Source organism: Periplaneta americana, chromosome 10 (genome assembly GCF_040183065.1).
Source record: "Periplaneta americana isolate PAMFEO1 chromosome 10, P.americana_PAMFEO1_priV1, whole genome shotgun sequence".
NCBI lineage: Eukaryota > Metazoa > Arthropoda > Insecta > Blattodea > Blattidae > Periplaneta > Periplaneta americana.
In genome coordinates this window covers 13,365,624-13,392,985 of record NC_091126.1, presented here as the reverse complement: position 1 = coordinate 13,392,985, position 27,362 = coordinate 13,365,624, and the positions used below count along the sequence as shown (strand labels likewise).

The 27,362-nt window shown below is 36.9% G+C and overlaps 1 protein-coding gene across 4 annotated transcripts in view; it reads left to right on the top strand.

Annotated features, from left to right (window-relative positions):
• The first annotated feature begins 1,408 nt into the window (after positions 1 to 1,408).
• The window catches only part of LOC138707444 (titin homolog), a 421,318-nt gene continuing 395,364 nt past the window's right edge, over positions 1,409 to 27,362 (top strand). For 2 of the 4 annotated variants that reach the window (XM_069836869.1, XM_069836871.1), the window contains exon 1: positions 1,409 to 1,586. The gene's annotated coding sequence lies outside the window, so the exon portion shown is untranslated. The remainder of the gene's footprint in view (positions 1,587 to 27,362) is intronic. The other 2 variants (XM_069836899.1, XM_069836897.1) reach the window with 1 other exon arrangement.

The window sequence follows — 27,362 nt, the reverse complement described above, 5'->3', positions numbered from 1 at the left end:
TATTGCCTTTTCGCCACTGCCAGTCGCATTATTTGGTTCTCGTAGTGGTAAAAAACGTGAAACTATACTTCTTAGATGCCATGAAGGCGCATGATGGGCAGGGAGGTAGAGCTCTATACATTCAACATTCAGAGTAAGGGAGCTGTGTTTATAATGAAACATAATTTTATAGGCGAAACACTTAGGCCTACTACAAAAATGCTACGTTTCAGGACTAAGAAAATCACACACAAGAACTATTCTCTCGAAACTGAAATGAGAAAGAACTTCACTGTGCATTGTGCTGGACCGAAAGGAAAATACAGTTGTAATGGTAAACTGAAAATAACTGAAGTAACAGAATTCATTAAACACATTAACAAAATTTAAAGAAAATTGTTACTATAGATCTTCCGATTCAACTGTAGAGAGACACTTAGGAAAACTACTATCATCAAATCGTAACAGAGCCCATGGCTGATACTGAAAATGAGGTAGATTATTATTATTATTATTATTATTATTATTATTATTATTATTATTATTATTATTATTATTATTATTATTTTAGTGGTGGCGGCGACAGCAGTGAAGACTATGATCATAACGATTTATTAATTTAACGAAAATTTCAATTCCAGGCCTGGTAAGATTATAGGATGAAAGAATTTAAGAATGTGTTCAACTGTAGCAAAGTTAATAGCCTAAAATTAGACTACGATTATATATAAATGTGCATAACTTTATGTACTGCAAAATGCTGATCGAATTTTATGCGTTTTTACTTCTTTGTTATAGCATAGGTACTTTATATTATACTACTCGAAATTAAAGTTCATGTTTGCTTAACTGGAATCGTGCTTGGGCTGATATTGATTAACAAAATTTCATTTTACAATACATTTTATTAAACACATATTCGGCTGTAAATCCTCTCAAGTTTGTTTTCCTTTCATAACATCTCCACATCCCGCTCCTTTAACCCTTTTTGTATGACATTACACGGACAAACAGAAGGATAATGAAAATCGGTAATGACTGTAATGAGTCGGTTCTCAATGTGAGATTATAGGACAAATTTAGAGACAACAGACGAGACATGAACCCATTATCGTCAGGCAACTGGATCCAAGGCTGCGAGAGAAGTAAGAATTATTTTCAACTGTATTCGCTGGATTAAGATTATGTACGAAGGAGAGATCACCTTTCCCGGTCACTGAATGGACATCTATGAAAGCAGGAATTCTTTAAAAAAGAAGGTGCGTTATCGATTTTCTTTTTGTTTATAAATAGACGACAATGCAATACGGTTGACATATCCCGCTATCTGGTGTGTAACATAAGCGAGCCAAGCCTTAAGAAATACTCAACAGATGGCGGGACAGCACTACCCGGCTGAAATAGAGGCCTGAAGGCAGCGGGCTCCATATATGGCACATTGGCGGTCGAAGAAAGCTGTGTGGAGTATTCTCTGTGTCTGTTTCAGTTGTGAGTTGGTGCTAAGAACATCAGAAAGCCGTGTAGTAAAGAAGTGATCCATCGACACATATCTAGCCATTAAAGTCGGTTTTTTTCTTGAAGAAAGATTATAACTAATCGTGGAATAGGTGAGTTATGATTGATTTAGTACAACTTATTTTAGGGTCAATGCACCATAAAGTACATTAATGCAACTGTGTTTAAATATTATATTATACTATTGATTGTTAGTGATATTTGTGCGTTATTAGTAAACATATAGAGGTATGTCTTCATTATTTTAATTTATTGTTGTGGAAAACTTAAGCTGTCACTTCATCGCAGTGCAATGTTGTCGTTCATTGCACCGGCATCCTAAGCTGTCATTGCGCGATCTTCTAAACAATACTAAGCGATACAATTTATCGAAATGATATATCGAATGGGATTTAATAGTATACTAAGGGTTCTTTCGTGGTTTTGGAGCACTATATTCTTACGGAGTCTGAAATAATGTCTCGAGACTGAAGATACATCTCGTTAGCATCAGTTGTCGAGATAGTAACGTAAAGAAAGGTGGAGGGGGGAGAAGGATGTTACAATGCACTAAGTACTGTAGTTAATATTTTTTGTTAACATAAATGCATGTTTACAAATAAATAGGTATCGCTGCATTTTAATTAAGATACCACCTTGTTCAGTGAGACGACCAGTGAGTACAATCGCCTGCCCAGAGGTACGTGGCCGTGGAACAACGTGGGGAGGCAAACACGAGATGTTCGAAGAAATATGTTTGTAAAACGAGATTAGTTAACTAGTAAACGAATGAAACCTGCAAAATAACTGTTGAGGTGAAAGGGACTTGAATGTATTGACCTTGCACTATTTTAATGTACTGACCCTACATGCATTGAAGTGTCTGGGAACTATAAATACGAAAGCTCCGTTGCCGAGCATCGAGCATAGTACTTCGTGAACTCATTACCCATGTTACTACACCGCAAAGTTATTTGAAAGAACGGACGACCCTGTTGTATTGTACAATCAGACCCGCCCTGTATCCCATTGTGAAGAAATGTTGTTATATCAAGATTTGCTTAGTTATTTTAGTGTTTACAATACATTTTACAGTTGCTGTCGAGTAATAAACCTTTCTGTGTGGCAAAGGAATTCTATAAACCAGTCTCTGCTAAAGAACTCAAACTGATGTGAAACTGTATTAAAATAAACGTTCCAATATTTTTTAACGATTAAAGACTGCAAAATACTACATTGGCACTTCTGAAAAGCACTGAAACAATGCTTGAAGACTCTGCATTGACGCACAGATTTCTTTAATGAAACAGAATTAAGATTAACTTCTCATTCTAAGTTATTTTGTATAGGAAAGGAGACATGATCCAAATACTACGTCTAGATTTAATGTGGAATCAAAAGCATATATTCAGTATGTTTTCTTTAACTTTAAAGATATTGTAAAACGGTATCGAGTAATATAATTAAAGTGAACTGTTCACTTCTTGTTTGTAGCACGCGTTTGCAGGTGGTTTCGAACTACGTTGTGGCCAGACGATGAGAATAGAATTGGCCGGGGGGTGAAAGGCGATTTCTTTGGGGTGGCGTACTGATGCATAGTTCTGTCTTGGCAGGGAGACGTCGCTGCTGGAGTTGCGCTTTTTTCAGAGAGCGGGCTTTAAATTTGATTTGTTCAGTTAGCTGACTTGGGTGTTAAATTAACCTGTGTCTTCGAAGGACTCAAAATAATTGAGGGATAACTTTTCTGTATGGTTGATATCATTGTTACAGAGTAGTTGTGTACAAAATTGGTTTCCGTTAGTCAAATTTACGACTTTCAAAGATGATGATAATAATAATAATAATAATAATAATAATAATAATAATAATAATAATAATAATAATAATATAATACATTTCACTATTTAGTTGTAATGTGTTTGTGTTCTGTAAAACCATTATTTTTTCGAATTTCTGTTGTATGCATTTTATTAAACACACGGACTGTATACCTACATAGCCCTACTGTATGTATCTGCTTGCTACATTCGTATCCAGGAGACCTCGGATGCTGTTATCTGGTAGTTTCCGCAAGCGATATCTTCAAATTTGCTATGACAGTGCTGTAGCATATCCTGTCACTATTTCATGTAACTTAATCATGGAATCACGTCTACATGGAAAATGATCGTGAATTCAAATATGCTCATCAAAATATTTAATTTTTCACTTGTAGGCCTAATTTAAAGATTTATAGCGTGTTTTTATTTGATTATATAATGACGCTGTATCACCTACTCGGTTATTTAGCGTCGATTGTATTGGTGAAAGCGAGATGAGGCCAAGCATTCGCCATAGATTACCTGACGTCCGCCTTACGGTTGAGAAAATCCTCGGAAAAATCCCAACTAAGCAATCAGTCCAAGTGGGAATCCAACCCACGCCCCGAGCGCAATTCCGGATCAGCAGACAAACGCGCTATCACCTGAGTTCCATCGGTGGCGTACAACATGTTACATTACGAACGGATACATATGAGGTTTCCTTAATATTAGATTATTTTTGTTTCCTTTTAAAATGCTGAAGATTTATAAATATATTTACGGTACTTTATTTTTTTTATTGACAAAGTTCTTTTGAATTGGGGAACTGTCAGTGAAATCTATTCATTTCGTAAGAAAACTGACACCTCCGACATGGTAACATGACCTACTAATGAGATTTAACGAGAGAGCGTTATAACATAACCAGAACTGAAATAAACACATCTGTTGAAATGTGTTCAGTATTTCAATGACTTAAGCTCTAAACGGTTCAATTTTCCGTGCAATCTGGGGGAAATGTTGAAAGAATCGAGTTGACAACGCACGTTTAATTAAGATGCATGCAGATTATGTAGGCTGTCTATGTACGTAGGCCTATATATTTTATTTCGTCCTAAGAATCATACAGGATGATAATGTGTCTACATGGTGCGCCGTGTTGAACGTCATCTTCACTACGTATATAGGCCTATATCAATTAATAAATATTAAATATCAATCCAATACTTCAGTCTACTTGATTCACAAAATTGTGGTTGAACATAGATATAGGTCTAGGGTTTAACACCCCATTGGCACTCGTATTTGCTATGTCTTCAGTAAAGGTAATCGTAATTGCCGCTATTCTCAGCTTAAAAGTTCCACCATCACCAAACAAACCAATTTTTCAGTTTATTCACGGCCAGCAAGAACAATCATCTGCTCGCTTACATGCTATTGTTGAACTAAATAACGCACAAAATACCCACCGGCGATGGGTAGCTTTCAATTCCTGCATGCGCTGTCAATTTTACTGCAAAGTCATGCACAATTGAATGCGTTTCGTTCACTCTTGCATTCATTGCTTGAATGCGTAAAGTTGAAAGAAAAGTTGAACCGTGTAGATGCACCTTTAGAGTGTGACTTTTCAGTGCGAAATAAAATACAGTATAATAAAATATTATGCACACTAGTTGCATATTATTGCATGTAAAATAATGCAATTGGAGAATGTTGCGGGATAGAAGTAGCTCGAACTTGCTTAAAGATTTAATTATACTGTGCAATTCATGTGTTACTCGAGAACTTCTGACATCGAACACATTTAAACAGTTTTTACGGCATCTTGCATGATCAACCTGCCTTTCATTAATAAAACTGCGATTACAAATAATTATGTTTTAAAATCTTAACTGCGTGATTGCGAATTCGATCGTACTGGTATTTGCCCAGTTGAAAGAAGGGGCTCACGATCTTTCACTCTCTGAGAAAACATCCATTAGGCCTATAGAGAGTGTTAAGATAAAAGGGTCTAATGTTTTGGAACGAGACAGTATTCTTAAAAAAATCTGTAAGCGTTGAATATGTATGCGCCACTAGAAAACATTCCTAAAATACCTTGAAAATCCCTAATATTTATAGTATGGAGTAGTAGAAATTGGATATGATCACTAGGAGAATTGTATGCCCATCAACCCAGCCCGTCTTAAATACATATCTTACTTACATATACGGAACTCATCGTGCGTGAGCGAAGAAGACAGTCATATTTCCTTAAAGTGGCGTAATATGACGAAGGGAATGATGGGATTTTCAGTGTCACAAACTGTAATGAATGGCGTTCGCGGGATGTGATCTGAACCTAACCTCTCACATAATACTACATATCTAATCTAACTTAACCTAACCTAACCTCTCACATAGTACTAGATACCTTATATAGTTTGCAGTGTTGCCATCCCAGCTACGTAGAGTCGGGAGCTACCTAGTGGATGAAGCGGGAAGCATGCTATGGCGACTCATTCGAACCACTGCTCATTATTTTTACATTTTGTTTCTGAAGTGCGTTCTGTGCAATAATCAATGCGTTAACATAGTGAACATCCCATGGGCATATATAGAATATTTGTTGTATGTATTTATTTACACTGCAAGTGGACAAGCACCCGGTGGCAGTGGTACAAACAATATAAACAGTACGCAATAAAATTACAATACACAATACAATCTGGTTCTCAGCCAGAACCACGGCACTTCAGTCCCTGAAGAAGATGGCAGAGCTAGTCATCGAAAGCTTGGAAGGAACACTCCAACTCATCTGACTGAGAACCCAAGAAAAATTATTCCATATTCTACGCCGGGAAAGTATGAAGTCCTACATCCCATATATATTGTAAAAATAATCTAAATGTGTTGTGGCAGTGATAAAATTTTGAAAAATTCGTTTACAGTGATGCGAACATATTCATCCTTCAATAAAATCTCTAATAAACATGGGTTCTAAAATTAATATCTTGGAAGAATCGAGGACTATGAGATTGGTATTGTGAGAAGAGCATCTCTTTTATAAGTAAGCTCTTTGCTCGTTTCTTTACGGGTGTGTCATATCTGGCTGATTACTCTTTTGTTTACTGCAGTGCAATAAGAAACAAGCAAACAGGTCACATTAGAAGATATGCCCCTGTTACAATACCAATTTCACAGTCCTCTTTTCTTCAAAGGAATTAATTTAGGACGCATGTTTGTTAGACTTTTTATTCTTGTTTTTATGAATATTACCTCCTCTCAAAATATGAGAACCTTTTTTCTTAACTCCCATTGGAAGCTGCTGTTAAAATACCAATTTCACAGTCTTTGTTTCTTCAAAGATATTAATGTTTAGGACCCAAGTTCATTTGACTTTTTTTTTCTTGTTATTAATACTACCTCCTCTGAAAATATTAGACCCTTTTTTTTTAACAACTCGGATAACTGAGGTACGTCGTATAAAAGACGCACAGATGATGTTTTGAGGGAGGAAAAACTCAAGAAATATGCTAAATGAATGCAAACCACTTTACTTCAGAGTTAAATATCGATCCTTACCATCATTTAACCCTTTCTTACCTATAGATACCATATGGCAATAATTAACTTTATAGCATTTATATACTTGTGTGTTACATATGAAGGTAAATTTTGCTGGATAACTTCTATTTCAATACATTTTCATCAATATAGTTTTGTTTCAAATGTTGCCACTCCCGTAACTTGGTCACTGAATTGGTGCTAATACAGCTATTTGTTTCAACTTGGATTGCTTGTAAATTTAATTTGGATTAGAAAGGGTTAACACGTACAAGCGTGGATATTGGTGCAGTTAAGGAAGAGCAGTTTGAATTCATCATATCCACAGGTTCGCATAGGCAAAAAGTGGAACTCTTGCGGTCCGCCTCTGATTACAGACCATCCGTTGACAATTTCCAAGATGGTTGATGAAAATGCGGCGATGTGAATTCATTCCCTTTATATTTTCTTGTAAATTGTAACGAGTTATCCTGTTCCTTTTGGTTGTTCCATTGTTTTTGTTTCAAAATGCGATATTTCGAAGTTAGAACGTGACTAAGGCGACCAGATGGAGGGGAGTAGGTACTTATTTCTGGTGCAGGCAGCTGGAATGTGTAGTACGGTATTGTACGTCGTAGTAACTAATTTCGCTTTCAAATATGCCGAGTTGCACTTTTCTTGGGAGAAGAGGAACAAGATTTGCCCATGAGAAACATTTTTCTAATGCACTGATGTAACCCCATTTTATAAGAATATTAAAATGATTAATAACAATCGGCAAATAAACTTTGTCAGGAAAGCGAACGTGTCATGAATTATCTACAGTATATAGACTTCTGTTTGCTTTTGAAGATTGTAAAACTGGAAGTTGAAGTCTTCATTCCACGGAGTTCTCTTGTAAGAGAATATAACGTTTCCGTTGCTTTAAAATTGAAGTTTAAAGCTATAATTGAACCCGGGTTGGTTAAATGCTGTTCTTTTCTGTTGTAAATTTTAAATTCACTTGGGACACTTAAAAATACACAACTACGTGCTAGCCAATAACACACTTTAATTAATATTGGTGGTGCATTGCTTTCCCTCTTGATGCATTTTACAAAAATTAATTACCCAGCGACGAGGTTGTAAATCCGAAAGAACTCTCGGTATTCAAGGGTCCGGTGTTTGATGTCAGAAACCCTCCTTGAGAGTTTTGATTTGTGGTTTTTTTACCTTTATTACGCAAGTGTTAAAATGTTTGACTAAGCCAGTTATGCTAAAAATAGATTGATAAGAAGTGAAATATCTAAAAAAAATATCTAGTGGGTTGATTGCAAAGCCACGTTTCCACTTTTGAAACTGCGCAGGAATGAGAGGCAAACAACAGTTGCCAGTTAGGCAGATATGCGCAAGGCGAAAGGCAGGAATAAACTGTGTGCACAAGCCTTGAGCAAGTATGCGCGAGTCTCCCGCTCTGGGACCGGGAGACATTGACAACACTATCTACTTCTACACCAGCTGATTTCAGGTCTTCCGTAGGAGCTGCTGCTTTCATTCCAAACATTTGTTTAGGTTCGGTGCATTCGATTAGTATGTTGAGTAATTTTTCATAGGTTATCTATATGTTCAAGTTCTCTTTAAACTGCAGTACGCGGATTGTGTAGGCCTATTTATTTATTTAGCCTATAGGCCTATAGCTGGAGTGCGTTACAATGTTGAATGACAGCATTGACATCATGTCATATAGCTATCATTCCTTATCAACGTACAATTTATTTATCGTCCTATTAATAGTAAAACCAGTTAAGACTAGTAATGCAAGTTTTGTAAAAATAGGAATTAAAACTTTATTAATGCACAAAAAATCATAATAAATTCTTCAAATAAAGTAATTGGTTTGTTGCCTGCATGCAACATTTCAGACTTATTTCATTTTAATAGAATACAGAGCACGGAAAGACAAGTCGGGGACATATTTTACACAAAAAGTGGACTTAATCGGCTTTGCTAGTACTAGGACGATATATACATAGGTAGACCTTCTTGCATTATATGCATACATACATTTTAAAATTTATTTTACATGTATTTCAACTTATTTACTTCCCTCATTCATTTTTCTCTTACTTTCTGAAGGTATGTTCCTAAGGATTTTTATTATCTGTTCTTTTGTAATTCTTGATAGGTATTGTATACCTGCCGCCGCGGGAATGAATGTTGATGCAGCCGAGCGTAACTAGAACGCTACGACTGCCCTGGTAGAAAAGGTGGGTGGGGTAAGAAGGGGTACGGTAGCAGTCGCTTTGAGGCGCTACAGTTCTGCAGGTCTGGTATAGGCAGATATGTGTTTATCATTCCCGAATATATTCACTCAAAAGTACTAAATTTGAGCAAAATCCACTCAATATTTCCGGAGAAATAACTGTAGACAAGTGGAAGACGGATGGCATGTCCGAAGTCCCCTTTTCGATATCGTGGATGCTCGATACATACTTAAACCAAAATCCGAAACTTTTTCTGAGAATCTTGTAGGACTGTTAACTGATCAGAGTTAAGAACGTTGTTGACTATGAAACCGAATAAAAGTCAATTTCTTGTTGTTATTCGCGCATATCTTCGGTGGATCTTTTCATAAGTATCCAGTGTGAGTGTTTGCAACTGTTTACCAGGATCTTAACGTTAACCCATTTAATCCCAATACACTTTCAATGATTGGAATATAAATATTTCAGAATTGCCCAAATTATTTATGCCCAAATTATTTTTTATTAAAAATGTTAGTGTTTCTTATACAGACCAACATTTTATTTTTACTTCAATTTTTATTGCACCTGAGTTTTTTAATGTACTTCACTCCCACCCCTTCTACTAATGAAGTTCCAACTGTCCTCCACACAGAATCAAGGCCGCATATAGTAAACACCACTGAGTTAGTGAGTATAGTACGTTCCAGAAATATGTTCGCGTTTTCCAGTGACGAAAGAGCTTTCAATATTGAACCATATTTTCGCACAGGTACTGTCCGTTTGCCTACGTCGCATCCCGATTTCCCGCACCTGCTTCTGCACGCACCTCTGTAAAAGCTGGGCTGTCTTAGCTCTTTTCTGAAAACATTAGTTTCTGTTAGGAATTGGACGTTTACGTAATATTATACAACTGTTTAAAATAACTTAAATAAAACAGTCTCGTTAAGTAATTAACTGTCACGTGATTTCCCCCTTTTCTACGATCCTGGGACATAACCACTTGTACGGACTGTAGATAGCATGACTGAGTAATTTTATCTGTGCGGGTCGGGCAGAAGTGAAGATTGAATTTACAGTACGTAAGGTAGGCCTACTATTTTATATAGAGTATGTACAGAATTATTTCAACATGAGTTATTAGTACGAAGGACGAAACTGGCAATTGGAATTAGATGTAATAATCTATAGTGCGATAATATGCACAAAAGAACTGAAGCTGTATCGAAATGAACGGCCACCATTTTAAAAAATGTGTTTAAATATGCATATCATAGTCTACTATATACAGTCACGAAGCGTGAGTTTTGAGGGTGCTAGAAACAATAGAGTGTGACGGTACTATTTTGCATTGCCTGTAATGAGGCGATATTAGCGATCCCAGTGGTGAGCAACTATCTAATGTTTTCATATTTACTACGTATTGAGCTTCGCGACTGTATATACTAGACTGTGTCCATATTATGATTATTTTTCAATTGAACTTCATTCTCTATATTGTACGGTAATGTGCTGTAGACAGTATAATATACACTGCATAATGAATACGTTCGCATGGATAATTCAGTTCAGTTCGTGAGTAAAAACACTTATTCTTAATACAGTACTGCATTTTGATTAAACAAAAACGCAATGAAAATTATCGAACTCAAAATTGCGATATTTCCAAGTTTACGTAAATGGATGAACTACTTTTCTTCCCTCCTATACCTAGTAAAGTGATTTGTTTGTGTTTTATGCCAGTATCATCGAACTCCAGTCTTGGAAAGGGATAGCGAACGGTGTTTCCGGTTCTCTAAAGGTATAGCCAGGTTAATATTAAAAATGTTAGTAAAAATAAAATGATGTCCTTGTATATTCCTACTTATTGACACATAAGAAACAAAATAAGATGACTATTGGTCCTCTCAAATCATTTACGCCGTAAATAATGCATGTTCCCATTTGGGAACAGTGGGAGTAAAGGGGTTAAAAATGATGTGTAGTATTATTTTCTGTTTGCTTAATATGTTTTACGCACGTTTGTAGTACGATTTCCCTCCGTTTTTTCTGCCTCACCAACTTTTCTCTGTCATAATTCGAAATAAGTTACGTTACGCTTTTTTATCATAATATAATTATTAGCGTGTTCTCCAATCAGCAACACTTCATTGTTTCCACGTGTTACGTAGCGACGATGAGAATATTGTAGTAGTGAATACCGCGTAGCGTAGGAGAGACCAACGGGTCGTAACATGAGAGGCTCTCGCTCGGATCGATTATTCAGAAACACAGAAAGCTGAGCTATTTGCTCAACTTGTACAACGGATTTTAGACATGAATTCCATTACAGAAACACGTGTAGGCCTTCAGTACGAATAAAAAACGTACAGTTTCCACATGTGTATCACAATGTTTACCGTATGATACTGAAGTAAATTCTATACAGTTCTCATTATACCACATAGCACAGTGGTTCTCAAACTTTTGCGTGTCGCGGACTACTCGAAGCTTATATTTCATTTTCGCGAAACCCCAAAATGTTTTGTTTAATTTAGGCTGGTAATCATACTCGTTGAGCATTCACATGATGTAGCGAAATAAACAAATCTCAATCAATTGACAGCAATATTAAATTTCAGTTGCAGCTTTTGAATATACAGTAAATCTGAAAGTAACAATACTGAGTCATTTTACGTTAGCTACATTTAAGCCGCACATCTGCCTCAAGATAAAGTTCACTTCTATATTGAATGGTTTGTTTTCAAAACCTGCTATTTCACTTTCGGTAATTTTAACGGGAAGGGGAAGAAATGTTGGTTTTGAAATGTACAAACCAATTTAAAAAATGCGCGTTTATTCTTATCTTACAGATGTTTTATACAATTATATGTACTAAATGTATTAGAATACTTCATAGTTTATCAATAATTCATACATTAAAATATGAGATAATAGGTTTTGGCCTGAAAAACAAAAAAATATAACTTTTGGAAAATAAACCATGCATTGAAATATCATTTTTCAGTGACAAATACCAGGACTTTGCAAAAAAATAACTAGGATTCAGAATGTAAGAAATATATTTATTGTGTTATCGGATGAAAATCGGTTTTTGGGAAAAGTAGCAGATTTTGGAAACAAAACATTAATTTGTTCTTCAAGAAGACCAGACTATAAAACTCAAAACTACTATCCGACCGAGTGGTTATGTCGCAGGATCGGTGAAACTGGGGAAAGTCACGTGACAGTTACTTACTTTACGGGGCCCTTTTATTTAAATTATTTTAAACAGTTGTATAATATTACGTAGACTTCCAATTCCGAACAGCAAATATTTTCAGAAAAGATCCCAACATCCCAGCCACTAGCCTTTACAGAGAGCCCGGCAGAAACGGGTGGGGGAAATCGAGATGCTGATGCAAGTGGCATTAAGTGTCGTTTGATAATTCGGGAAACATCGGGATATATGAGTGGTGCATTCAGCCATGATTACAACGGGACGCTATAAGATACACGATTTTAAAATTCGAATCCGGAGACAATTCTAACACAGAAATTCTAACAGCCCACCATAATTGAAGGGCAAACTATTATTTGTCACCAAGAAGGAATTTTTCATACAATTGTTTTTTTTTTCCATCGCATAGAGGATAATATGCCCCTAACTTTAATGCCAATCATTAAAAATGTTTTTTTATTCTTCCAAAGATATCGGAAGGGATTTTATTATCGTATGTTGCTAGATAGTCACTGAGAGTGGGAAATAAGTAGAATTCTTGAGTGATACACGGCGAGACTGAAATTTTAATTTATTTATTGTTACTTAAGTCTTATTCTGAACGGTCAACATAGTTAAATTTGGACTCTGAAGATTAGAATTTAAAAAACTGAAACTATCTAGTAAATACATAAAACTTGCAAGCGAACTAATTTTTGTTAAACCCTGTCTCAAAAGGGGTGAGTGTTTTCCGGACTAAGAGGCCGTGATCTACTGGCAATTTTACAGTCCAGACGTTTCGTTTACAGTTGCGGCAGACATCTTCAATGGCGAGGCATTCGAGGGCGTAGTGATCACCTCAGGGACGACAAGTCTACCACAACTGTAGACGAAACGTCTGGACGTAACATCGTCAATAGATCACGGCCTCTTATTCCGGAAGACACTCACCACATTGACGCCTGCCGTGAAAGCCTACATTCGAAGATTCTGCCTCGGAAGTTTGAGATAAACAAAAATATTTCAGCAAGCTGATAGGATGTGATGAAGTTAAGCTCGGTTAAAATACCGTTTTAAGACATACCTTGGTTCCGCAGACACCTTGCAAATTAAGGCTGGTTCACAATAAACCGGGAACGAGAACCAGAATGAAAAAGAGAAGCAGAGGACGTGAATATGAAAATTTTTGATTCACAATAAACCGAGAACGTAGACGACTATGCATATCGATATGTATGTCAATAACGATATGTAAAGTCGATATTACGCATTCTGATGTTATTTGTGTATAATTGACCAATGGCGTTCTCTCATGAGTACAAGGCAGCCTACATAAACACAGGTTAACCAACTTCGAAATTTCAACTGAAACGTTTCATTAGGTACGGTACTATAAATATGCCCATGCATCTTTATTATCACAACCTATTTTAAGTCTACAATAACGCAAACTAATTAGAGAAGAAACATTTGTAATAGAACAAAAATGAACACAACAGTAGGTATTGAATTGAAGCGTGAATATGTAGTGTGTAATACAACCAATACAGTAATAAAATATGATTCACTTACGATCGGTGTTCAAAGATGCAGCTATTGAAAGCCACGTATTCTCCTTCATTTTCTCATCTTTATACGAGGCGCGCAGCTTATCGTAAACGTGAGGATTTTCCTCATCACTCAATATTAGAATCTCGTCAAATAAAACTTGCTCCATGATGCACAGCACAGAACAAAATAATGCATAGGTTATGTCACGGTCTTCTTGCTACAAAATATACGACGATAAAATAGCTTTTAGATGGCAATAGAATGAATCTAGTGGTCTGTGATCGGAAACGTGAACGCCAAAATTGAAACTTGGCCAACTCTCCGTTCCCGATCTCGGGCTCCGGCAAGCTTTTCGTTAATTGTGAATGCTCACATTTAAATGTATACATTTTAACAATTTTACCGTTTTCGTTTTCGTTCCGATTCTCGTTTCCGGTTTATTGTGAACCAGCCTTTACTCGCACACTTTCAGGTGTCCTCGGACCACAGGTTGAGAACTGCTGACATAACGTGTTTAAGTTCGTTGGAATTGTTAGAAAAACTTCGCGTGTCATCGGTTAAGACGAAGAACTTGCTCCCTTATTTTGTATTTTACTTTTTATTAGATCAAATTGTAGTATAGGGGATATCACAGTTTAAAATTGAAACTTCATATGAGATTTTCATTGCAATAAATTCAAGATTACTTGAAGCGTAACTTGAAGATATGTGTTGGTTATTTGTCAAATGCGGCATTTTTAAATTTTGGAATATAACAAGACAGTAATAAATGTAACTATTTATTTCTCTGCCTGTTGTATGAATATGGATTACTTATGGAGGCACGTTAAAATTATGGTAATAGAGTGGAAGTTGCTATAAGGAAACTCCCGTAGCACAATTTCTCACCACAAATTACAATATTTAGTTTCGCCAGGTTATGAACCCGGATCAACGATTTTCCTCGCCGGCTGCGGAATGTTTGACGGACGAAAACTTGAGGCAGTTTTCATCTAGAATTCGTATCCACAATTCTAAAATTTCTCCATTCACTATCAAGAAGTCATTTTGGGCGGTCGTACGGATTCAATGAAAATACAAAGAATTAAATTACTCGACCTAGTCCAATGAGACCTAGAGACGTCACATGATGTAATTACGTACGCAGTTTCACTGTTCACTGAAACATCCTCTCAACTTTAAATACCTTGTTTGTAGTGGAGTCTCCATTTGCTCGTGATAGGTGTCACAATGACTTTAATTTAACAGTAACTGTTGGCATCAGACCAGGGTGTAATAACTTCGGGAAATGGGCGCTCTGTCTCACAAGAGACGCAAAGAGAACGAATAAATTTTATCGACGTGGAATGCAAGGCAACCTGAAATAGAACCACGTGCCGACAAAATTCTTGCACTCCGCTCGCGTCGTTAATAATAATAAAAATAACAATAATGTTCTACAAACTTGTACAGTACAATTTTTAATATGCTTTAACCGACCAGTACACTTTCCTGTCCTCCATAACGCTATAATTAAATCTGGTTATCTCGCAGTGGAAAGAATATTTTGTTTACTTCTGCGAAAATTGTACAAGATTCTTATTACATGGGACTAGCAATGGTTGAGTGGTGCATGAATGAACTTTTTTTTTATTAAATTGTATTATAAGTTCTTAATATACTACCTTGGTTTATGTATAACACTTATTTAATAGAGATAAAACTCTAGTTAGAAGTAAGCTAGAGTATGCGCCTGTAATATGGTCACCTCAGTTCCAGTCCCATCAGATGCAAATAGAAAGGATACAGAAAAGATTTTTACGTTATTTATATTTAAAAAAAAAACATCACGTCTCGTCTTACGACAAGCAACTTTCATATAATCAGTTACTTTTTGAATTTAATTATAAAACTTTAAAATCTCGACGATTAATAAATAGCCAAATTTTACTCTATAAGACTGTTAACTGTATATTGAATAACTGTGATTTTCTTAAATTCCATCAGTTCAATATAAAGAGAACACAATTACGTCATAGGCAACCTTTTATTATTCCTATTCCTAGAACTGTTTTCTTCAAGAACTCTCCATTGTTTGTTATGTGTAATACTTACAACTCTCTGTCTTTAAACTGTGATTCTCAATTGGATTTTAGTTTAACAATTGAAAAATTTCATACAATATTAAAAAGAATTGTATTTCCTTAGATATTTAAATTATGAAGAAGTGTATTATAATGTTTTTACTCTAGTTTTTAAATAATTTTGCATCATTATATTTACATTTGGCACTATATTAACTGTAATATTATATTCTAGCATCTATTACCATTACGTATTTTCTTTCTTTCGTTTGTGTTGTTGTTTTGTTGTTTTTTCTCTCATTATGTATTTTGTGTATATATCTATGTAAGCCACATGCAATTGGAAGCTTGCTTCTGTTGGTGGTGGATTTAAAATAAAAATAAAAATAAAATAAAATAAAATATCAACAAATGCAAATGGTAAACAAATATTTTCAGAAAAAAGAAGTGTTGGTAAATAAAACTTTTGCAAAGAAATGAAAATACTCTGCAAATCAGTAGCATTTTTACTGCAACTATGGTACTGTTCTTTCCAAAAAAAAAAAAAAAAGGCTACAAACTTATATGACATTTCTTCTTCTGCATCCCAAATGTATATGATTACTTTAATTTTTGGCATTATATGGACCTATTGCATATTAAACCTAGCGAGTTTTGTCACAAAGTTATGTGCGAATATATTCTGTGGACAACAATTTGTCTGATAAAAATTTGATACACGTTTTGTGTTGTTTGTTGTGCCGTTTGCATCCCATTAAAAGAATGGAATACATGTTCATTTTGATTTATTCGCATAAAGTAAACAATTGTGATTTGTTAATATGTTTTCGCGGGATATCAGCCGAGTTAAGATTTTGGAATGCTCCAAGCTTTCGACTGCTATCTCTGCAGCCATCTTCAGGGAAGTGATGTCCGAACAGAAAGTCGAAAGACTTTCTGTTCGGACATCACTTCCCTGAAGATGGCTGCAGAGATAGCAGTCGAAAGCTTGGAGCATTCCAAAATCTTAACTCGGCTGATATCCCGCGAAAACATATTAGCGAACCAACGCCGAGAAAGCCTCAAATCATAAATTGTGATTTGTGTTTGAATTATAATATTTCTTGTATGTACTGAACGTGGAACAATACTCATACTATAGGCCTACTTGTAAGTAACAGTACACAGGTAGACGGACAGACGGCTTTCCAAATTCTACATTTTCAGCATTGGAGATGCCGCAAATAAATTTCTGTGATAGTATTGAAAGCGGTTTTCAATATGGGGAAATAAAAATGTCTAATTGAAAACAGCTTTTTCGTATAGCATCGCAGAGATCCTAACAAAGAAAATGTTACAAGTCAGGAGAGAAAAGAGAACTGTGCGTGTAGTGAGATATGGATAACAGATATACAGAGAGATACTATTTAATTTACGTCCTTAAGAAGTAAAATAACATGTAGACAAGTAGACAACAAACACACATTCAAAGTATACAGAAAACCCACAACAACACACATACACAACACATCCAACCACCCCACACAACACAAACAAGCGGCATTCCGAACAATGGTACACAGACTACTCAACATACCAATGAACCAATAGGATTACAACGAAGAACTAAACACAATCAAGTACATAGCACAAGAAAACGGATACAACCCCAACATAATGGACAACATAATACGTAAGACAAAACAAAACCACAAAAAAACAGAAGAATACAACACAAACATAACAACACAAAAATTACATCACACTAACATACGAAAACAAAAACACACATAAAATTGCAACCTCATTCAAGAAATTAAATTACAACATCGCATACAGAACAAATAACACTCTACAAAAACATCTCAACACACAAACAAACAAATACAACCACACAGGCGTATACAAACTCAAATGTAACACCTGTAACAACTTCTACATAGGACAGACAGGCAGATCATTTCAAACACGTTACAAAGAGCACATCACAGCCATAACAAAATTACAAAACACCTCCACATATGCAGAACACATCACAAATGCCAACCACACCTACAGAGACATCAACACAGACATGGAAATACTGCACATCCAACCAAAAAGCCAGAAACTCAACACACTAGAACAATATGAAATATACAGACACACTAAAACACACCCCAACGATATTCTCAACACGCAACTCAATTTCAAAACACATACACTCTTTGACTCTACAATACGAACGCACCCACACATGAAACAAGAGGCCCCAACACCAACAACGACCAGTTCTGAAGATGACCCAAAATAGGTCGAAACATGTTAAGGTACGTTAAAATTTAACACAAATACTTATACGTATTCCGAAGTGATACAGTGTTAAAAGTTGTGTAATCAAGATGTATAAAATAACATGTGCTTCAGACTAAGATCCCATAAGCACGGATTCTTTTTTGAAATGTGTGTCTTCAAACGTTTATGGCGGAGAAGCAGATTTCGTAATATAACGATGAAAAGGCGTTCACTATAATGAGTTGTCTTAGCGTGTTTGAGCTCTAATCCAGTGTTCCCAGCGAGTCACTTGCATCTGTGGATTTTTAAAGGCAAGTTAGATAAAGCGTGTTTTAAAATTAGTCATACATTTTGGGCACTGACGTAAGAAACTAAGAAGGAAAGTATTATTTTACAAGAAAAACATAACTGAGGCGCAAAATAAAAGCAACGTGTTTTATAATTGAAATAAAATAATTTAAAATAACTTTTAACAAAGCCACATTTTTAATATGAAGTTGATCTTTCATGACATTGGTTGACTTTCTGAAGTCATGAACCGTCCTATATTTGAAATTGTATGACTTTCTGCCAGGTATTCTGAATTAGTTACCATAATTCATCGGCGGCGCAGAGTACATGTCAGCTCTCCCAAGGCTTTGAGCAGACGCGTTTTAATATACACAGACATTTCAGGAAATGACCCTGTCTTCGAAGAGACTTCAGCAGTGTATGTAAGACTTCTTTTAAATTAAACGTTAAAAGTGTTAAAATGTTAAAAAGGGTAATATGTCTTAATAACACACGGGCCCGTTTCAACTTTTAACACTTTTAACGTTTAATTTTAAGAAAGTTTATATATTCATGTGTGTTAAAGTGAAAACAAAGACAAATGAATTCAGCAGTGTAATTTAGTTCTGCAATTTTTTCTTAAAAAAAAAACTACTGTGTGTTCATGGTGTGCTATGCAACGAAAATGATAATATCTACTGTAGATGCTTAGAAACGATAAATCACAGGCATTGAAAGATTATAGGTACAGTAAAAAAATCCAGCCGGAATGCATATGAGATCAGAGTTCTATCACAGTCTAGTATATACAGTCGCGAAGCTCAATACGTAGTAAATATGCAAACATTAGATAGTTGCTCACCACTAGGATCGCTAATATCGCCTCATTACAGGCAATGCAAAATAGAACCGTCACAGTCTATTGTTTCTAGCACCCTCAAAACTCAAGCTTCATGACTGTATATAGTAGACTGTGGTTCTATCCACTAGGACTAGACCACAAACTGCGCTGCGAAGATCATCCGAGTGATGAAACATTCATTTAACTCTCGATTATCTGTTAGAAGTCCACATAGGCCTACCCGTCTTTGAAAAAAAAAAACGAGTGAACCGCGTTAAAACTTCGATTTTGATCCGAACAGGAGTCTCTTTTTGTTAGGACGACTGTCTATTGAGGTGAAGAGAGAGAACGTGCCAAAATGAACTTTTTTATGTCAGGGATATGTTCTATTTTGGGTTGGGGGCATGACAGTAGCTCTACGATTTGTACAAATAGGAGGCAAAGGGTAGTCATATAAAGAACCAAGGTCCTTTTCTCAAGGTTCGAATGACTACTTGGGAGTGAGTCAGACAGGCGTCATTCGGATGTTGGAAGATTCCAGAACAAACGGTCCTCTATTCGGAACGTTTAAACTTATTTTCTTACTGTACATAGTAATTTCTTTACTGTTTAAGATATGGATTAGGGACTCTTGACACCGAGAGACTGTGATTTCACTCGTTCTGTGGTCATGTGTTGTTATCTAGTTCTCTGCAAACCTGCGCTGACGTGCGAAGCAACTTTAGTAGAGTCTATTACTCTATGGATATGATATACGTAGTTTTTGACAATGCTTTCAGAATGTGTAGTAATGATATTATGGAGGGAAAACGGTTTGGAATCTGAACCAGGGGTCTCCCGAATACGAAGCAGATGTGCTCCCTGAAAACATCAAGGTTGCCTCCCTTCGTTCTTCAGTGGATGACAGCTGTTGCTACGCCATATGCCCGGTGTGTGTGGCCGGGCTCGATGGCTTCCCTCTACGAAGAATGAGATCCAACCGATAAACATGGGCTTTTCCGGACTCTGAAGTTTGAGTTTCAGGTCGCGTTGATAGATTTTATTCATACATTTATTAAGTGAACAATAGAGGACCCGAATTATTCTGGTTCACTTATAGTCTTAGCTTTATAATATGAGTCACCTTCACCAACATGACCAATGTTATGCCGAAATCATCGCATCCAGTCTTTCTAAAGTAAAAGCATTCCTTTAATAGAGCTACTGTATGCCATATTCCACAGATGTGGTTTTGAGGCTAGCGACGCGGACTTGTAACCTGAGACTTCATTTCATTCAGTTGGTTATTTTACGACTCTCTTTCAACTGCTATGGCTATCTAGCGTCTGAATGAGTTGAAGGTGATAATGAGTCCAGGGTCCAGCGACGAAAGTTACCCGGGATTTGCTCTTAATGGATTGAGGGAAAACCCCGGAAGAAACCTAAACAGGTAACTTGTTGCAACCAGAATTTGACTCCGGGTCCGCACGTTTCATGTTGAGGCATGCTAATCGTTAATCCACAGCCGTGGACGAGGCTGTTCTTGGGCGTGGGTTCGATTCCTGTGCTTGGGTTCATTACTTGATTGGGTTTCTTCCGAGAATTTCTCTAGCTGTAAGGCAAGGTAATCACATGGTGTATCCTCGATCCCATCTCACTGTCAGTAATTCCATTCGCGGTAAATAACCTAGTTTTTTATAGAGCAGCATTGTTGAGTAAGGACTAAGAAGCAAACAATCTTGCTTTTCATCATTTAAATCGACGATAGCTAGAACCTTAACATTTGATAGAAGTTCGTTAAATAGCCGATTAAAAATACCGCTATGTGTTCGATTCAATTCAATTCAATTTATTTGGCCATTAGACATACAGTTTTAGGCTTCGTTAGAATACATTGCAAAACATATAAATACATTTAAAAAAACACTAATAAAAGAAACAGTAAAATTTAAATAATACAATGAAAACATGAAATAATTTGAAACTTTTACATTGAAGAAAACTAACTAAATTGCAATTAAACTTATTTATTAAAATACAATTTCATACAAATTTGTGTTGAAAAACTCAGCAACAGAATGAAAAGGATTATTTAATAACCAATCGTAAAATCTAGTTTTGAAGCTATTGATTGGTAATTTATAATATTGACTTGGGAGCTTATTATATAATTTCATCCCCATAATTAAAATGTGTTTGTGTTGCTCTTGTGTAATCTACAATATGGAATATTAATTTGTTCACTATTTCTAATTTCATGATCATGTATATTGACCACTAATGAGTAATTGTCGATATTTTGTCGAGTGTAAAGTACTAGATCATATATATATATATATATATATATATATATATATATATATATATATATATATATATATACACACACACAAATTTATGATCGTTAAAATCCGTGATTGTCTGAAAAGTGGCCGACAATGTTCCAGATAGTTTGCTTTACAAATTCTAATGGCTTTGTTTTGTAAAATCAAGACGCTTCCAATTTTGGTTCCATTTCCCCAGAAAATTATGGCATATCGGATTATCGACTGAAAGAGAGAAAAGTAGGCACATCTTAAATAATTTTGAGAAACCCAAGTCGTTAATTTTTTTAGCAAATATAAAACTCTTGATAGCTTTGTGCATATGTATTCGATGTGCTTATCCCATGTCTATAAAAAGTCCTAGAAATTTTGTGTAGTTGAGTCTGTTGTCCTTATTTATTAGATAATTTAGGCTGAAAGTTATGTTGATAGTTTTTTTCTTGATTAAGCAAGAAACCATTAGATTCAAACCATAAAGTCATATGTGATAGAGTGTCGTTGTTGAGAGCATGTAATTGATTTAGAGCAGAGGAAGAGGATTTCACCAATGACGAATTTATTTTACCAACATTCGTCAAATTGACTGTGGGATTTGAGGACGGGATTTTGTCCAGTCAGCTGAGTTGAGTACAACCAAATCGTCGAATTGCTACACAGCGACCACCTTGAATGCACTGGCTGAACCTTCTAACCCATTATACAAATTTCGTAGATCTGTTAGCACAAGGGGAAGATAATTTTGTTGTGCCTGAAATTTCTAGAAAATGGCATGAATAGTGTTTAAAGAAAATATGTAATGGATAATATGTAATGGTAACATCACGAAATCGTGTCAAAAATGTTTGCTGGAAGCTATGAACAAACAAGTAAAGGATAATTTCGTAGGCATGGGAAGGAAAGATAACGTTGTTCGGATATCATTGTTATGGATTCATTACAGTGGTTTTCTAACTTCATTTTGGTCATGAGCCAACAAAATCGATTCTGCCAACATGTAGGTTGAAGCCTTTGAGACAAACTTACCTCCATTGGTGAAGGTGTCGAGTCTTCTTGAGGTATTTGCCTGGAGTTCCTATCGTAAATGTCAGTGTCCACTCTCTCTAGATTCCTTTTACTGGATATGGCCAGCGTGTATATGTCAACATTGTGCCAAGTAGACGAACAAGTGAAAGGGGGAATGAAATCATCGTTAAACTGGGAGGGACTAGGTGAAAAAAGCAAATAAAAGACTGTTTGCTAATTTTCACTTAAACATTTCCTACTGTTCGCAGGAAGGAAAAGCTTCGAACTTTCTTCATTCCAACACAGTGAGTGAAATTTTAGAATAATATTTAGTTACATTTCATATACTAATTGGTCAGTTAATTATTAAATAAGTCGATAGTCCTTTTTTTATTTTAACACGCGTTCGGAAATTACAGCTATTTCTCTTTAGGTTACTTTCGTGAATATTATTTCATTCATGTAGGCCTACTTCATCTTTATTTATTTTAAACAGCGATTTTCAGTTTTTTATCTAATTAAAGTAGAATATATTATGCAAATTAGAATATATGGCAAGTCACTTAAATTAGACTAATTTAAAGGGAGAGTCCGCCCGGTTCCTTTCTGCCCCGTCAGCCAATCCGCCCGGTTCCTTTCTGCTCCTTGAGCCAGTCCGCCCGGTTCCTTTCTGCCCCGTGAGCCAGTCCGCTCGGTTCCTTTCTGCCCCATGAGCCAGCCCGCCCGGTTCCTTTCTGCCCCGTGAGCCAGCCCGCCCGGTTCCTTTCTGCCCCGTGAGCCAGTCCGCCCGGTTCCTTTCTGCCCCGTGAGGCAGTCCGCCCGGTTCCTTTCTGCCCCGTGAGCCAGTCCGCCCGGTTCCTTTCTGCCCCGTGAGCCAGTCCGCCCGGTTCCTTTCTGCCCCGTGAGCCAATCCGCCCGGTTCCTTTCTGCCCCGTGAGCCAGTCCGCCCGGTTCCTTTCTGCCCCGTGAGCCAGTCCGCCCGGTTCCTTTCTGCCCCGTGAGGCAGTCCGCCCGGTTCCTTTCTGTCCCGTGAGCCAGTCCGCCCGGTTTTTTCTGTCTCGTGAGCCAGTCCGCCCGGTTCCTTTCTGCCCCGTGAGCCAGTCCGCCCGGTTTTTTCTGTCTCGTGAGCCAGTCCGCCCGGTTCCTTTCTGTCCCGTGAGCCAGTCCGCCCGGTGTTTTCTGTCTCGTGAGCCAGTCCGCCCGGTTCCTTTCTGCCCCGTGAGCCAGTCCGCCCGGTTTTTTCTGTCTCGTGAGCCAGTCCGCCCGGTTCCTTTCTGCCCCGTGAGCCAGTCCGCCCGGTTCCTTTCTGCCCCGTGAGCCAGTCCGCCCGGTTTTTTCTGTCTCGTGAGCCAGTCCGCCCGGTCCGTCTTATCATGTCGCGGTACACTCCGCCTTAAAAACACAATATTCTGCCACACCTCCCGTTATAGTCTGTTGACTCAACTATGTCATGAAGACTTGTATTTTCTTGACATGAATGTCCCTCAGCTACGAGCATAGATATTATTTTCATTCTTCCTCTTCCCTCTTCCCCTCCTATGTACATTTGTGATTAAATGTCTTTCTTATGACTCTACACACAGCTCGCTCAATAGTCGAACAACCAAGGACAGGGGCCAATAACGTTGAATCGAGGTGTATGTCCGGTTCCTTTCTGCCTCATTAGTCAGTCTTGTCACAAGCATAATGAATATTTGATTCCCAGTGGAATCTAGCGATATTCGTGACGTAGGATTTGACTTCGGGGCAGCGTTTCTGGAAATATTTCCATTTACTCTATCAATGTCATCTCACTAGAATCAGTTATATCATATTACGGGCAGTCAGTAGCCTCTTCACCTTAACGAGTCTTCCCATCACCTACACTAATCAAATTGGATCTTTCGGAATATTAAGTATGTTCGTGAGAATTTTTGAAACAAAGTAAGCATTCACAAGTAACAAAATTCCCTGGTCAAATGATGGCGCAAGACCACAGCTTATGACAAGCAGTGCCATCAGCGAATAGGGATTATAAAGAATGGACACTTTGATGTAGCCGGACCGATTTCAATGACCTTCAAGCCAGCTAGAGCGTCAGATTCTGCTTTCTCCCTAGAGTTGGCGCTGACATCACACCAGCTAGCAGTCGACACAGCGGAAATATAACACATACAATTAATACATCTAGGTACATTATGTACTCAAATAAAATAAATTGGATCCATAAAATAATAAATCCTTCATTAACTGTAATGTCTAGACTCTAGAGGTCCTTTATAATGAGAGTTGAGACGTTGACCCCAACAAAAATTAAAATATGTAATGATTTGATAGCGCTGAAAATGGAAAAACAAAACTCTTACGAGAAGTAAAACCATATACCTATATTATATTATATACAAATATTAAACGAATTCGATACTTAATTTTATAATGTATTATATTATTTTATAATATAATTTATGATATCTGAAATATAAAATATTATTATTACAACTAGTTTGTCACTGAGAAATAAGGAAAAGCTGTTAACTTGAATTTATTTGAAGCAAAGCGTTACGGGATTATGCAATAAGGTAGGCGATGTTTGGATCCTCCTGTGCCATAATTCTATTCTCAATTATTATCTTAGCGTATGCTCGATTACACTACCTCTAGCGTTTGAAAGTGGAACTAGCCGCTGGCGCACAGAGAAACAAAACACAGGAAAATTCGCTCAGTGTCCATTCTCTATAGTAATCCCTATTCGCTGGTGCCATCACAAGACAAGGGTATACATTCAGCAGACGTGAAAGACATCGCCATTTCATTGCCGTTATCGATCCCGGGTTCTCTGACTACGCAGCAAGGCATATTGACACTGGTGTCGCAGATTTCATAAACACGCTAACGAAGTGTAAACACTTTGTAGAGGGGGAGCTGGAGTATTTGGAAGGAAGTGCAGATAATTGTTTGATAATATTATCCCAGCATTTTCCTGAGAACTACGAATCACGTTCGTGCCCTGAAACTGGGCTCTCGCTGTCGCAACTTGCAGTGGATTGTCTCCACTCTGTTGCACGTGCTCCAGCATTACGTATTGATTCCACGCCAACTTGGACTCCTTCGACCATTCTACAAACTAGCTGTCGAAGAATCGGCGTATTCCCAGGAGTTCTTATTTTTTATTTTATTACTTCAACTTCATCCGCATGTAAACAGATTTATGGCCGACCAAGTTGTGCACAAGTATTAGAAACCAGCTTTCACGCTGTGTTGAAAGCCACGGTTGTGGATGCTTGCCAGTTAATATGGTGTCCTGCGTTGTCTTAGGTCAAATCCACGTCATAAAGTTCGATATTGTTTGAGCTTAGTACCATGTAAAATGAGAAGACTCTTGTGGTTGAAAGCTTCACAGAAGTTCGGAGAAAGTAAGCGCCAGTCGAATATTACAGACGACTCAAAAGTTCCGAATAGGTCCGCGCATGCTCAGTCTGTTAGTGTTATTTTCTGAGCTGTCGTAAATTTTTGGCCCTTAGATATTAGTTGGAAATTAGTACGTAATAGAACAGAGAACTCCGGCATCCGTTGAGTACATGCTGTCATTCGCTTCCTTTATGCGAAAAATCTAATCGCAGCATAAATACATGACTAGTCGTGTAAAGTTTACGGGCGTGATTTTCCACAAAACCGAGAACTTGAATAGTAATATGCGTTACAAGAGCGGTATGTTGATGTTTTCATGTTCGAGGAAAAGATTGAAAAAGCGAAACGTAGTTGAGCTTTTTTAATTTCCGAGAATATGAAAACAAACATACCGCTCGTGTATCGTACATTATTTTGTGCGAAGATCGTTTATTACATACCTGAAAGACGAATTTCTAATTTCTAATTTCTAGTTGCAATGAAATCTCCATCTTGGTTTCTGTTCAATGACGGCAACTTTGGAAAACAAATATATCTATCTTCAACATTGTTCCTATAAAATGTTTTCTGTGTTTACTATACTCCAGCAGGCCGTGATATACGTCTGTCTTTTTTTTCCCCCAGTCTATAAATGCGAACTTAAAACAAACGGTAAGGTTATGTAATGATTTATTTTTCATTTTAATACTTTAAGAAAATTATTTATATAACATATTGTAGTAATAACATCGGCATCTGGAATCTTGTTGATTTTTTCACGGCTTCCTTAATGTTACTTGCATCATGAATGCAATAACTTTAGTGGAGTAGTAGAGTTTACTTAATTTTTGCAAATATTTAAAAACAATAATTAACAATGCAATTTAGGTGAAATTTCAGTGGTAAATTTCCAATTTATAATTATTACTATGTTAAACGTCTCTAAAAATATGTTAAAAGCCTAAAGCAGTAAAATGAATGTGGCGCTTAAGCGGTAAGAAGAGGGAAATTGTTGTGTGTGTTACGTTGGGAATACTGAATGTGGTATTTCACACTTACCGCGTATTGGTTTTGTGCGGAAAGCAAGCAAATACGCACGATCTCGCACAAAATTATTTGCAGTCGAGTAGCATAATCGCTGTTTATAGACGGAAAAAATGTTGCTGGTTAATTAATGGAGCGGAAAAAAATAATTAATAACGATCCATGCTTACTTTGTGGCCGTTTTGCGTGATTACGCACACCCTCAAACAACACTACTGAGTTGCTGGGATTATGGGGATTTGCTTGACCATCCCCCATGGACTCCAGACTCGCTCCAAACTATTACGACCTCTTTTGCACCTTAACAGCTCCAGCTTGAACTGGTAAGTCAGAAAGCAGCGGTGAAGAATTGGCTGTCTTTAATCGCAACAAGTTTTTTTGATGAAGAAGGCATTCAGAAGCTTGTTTCACACTACGATAATTTCCTCATCTGTCATGGTGGTTACAT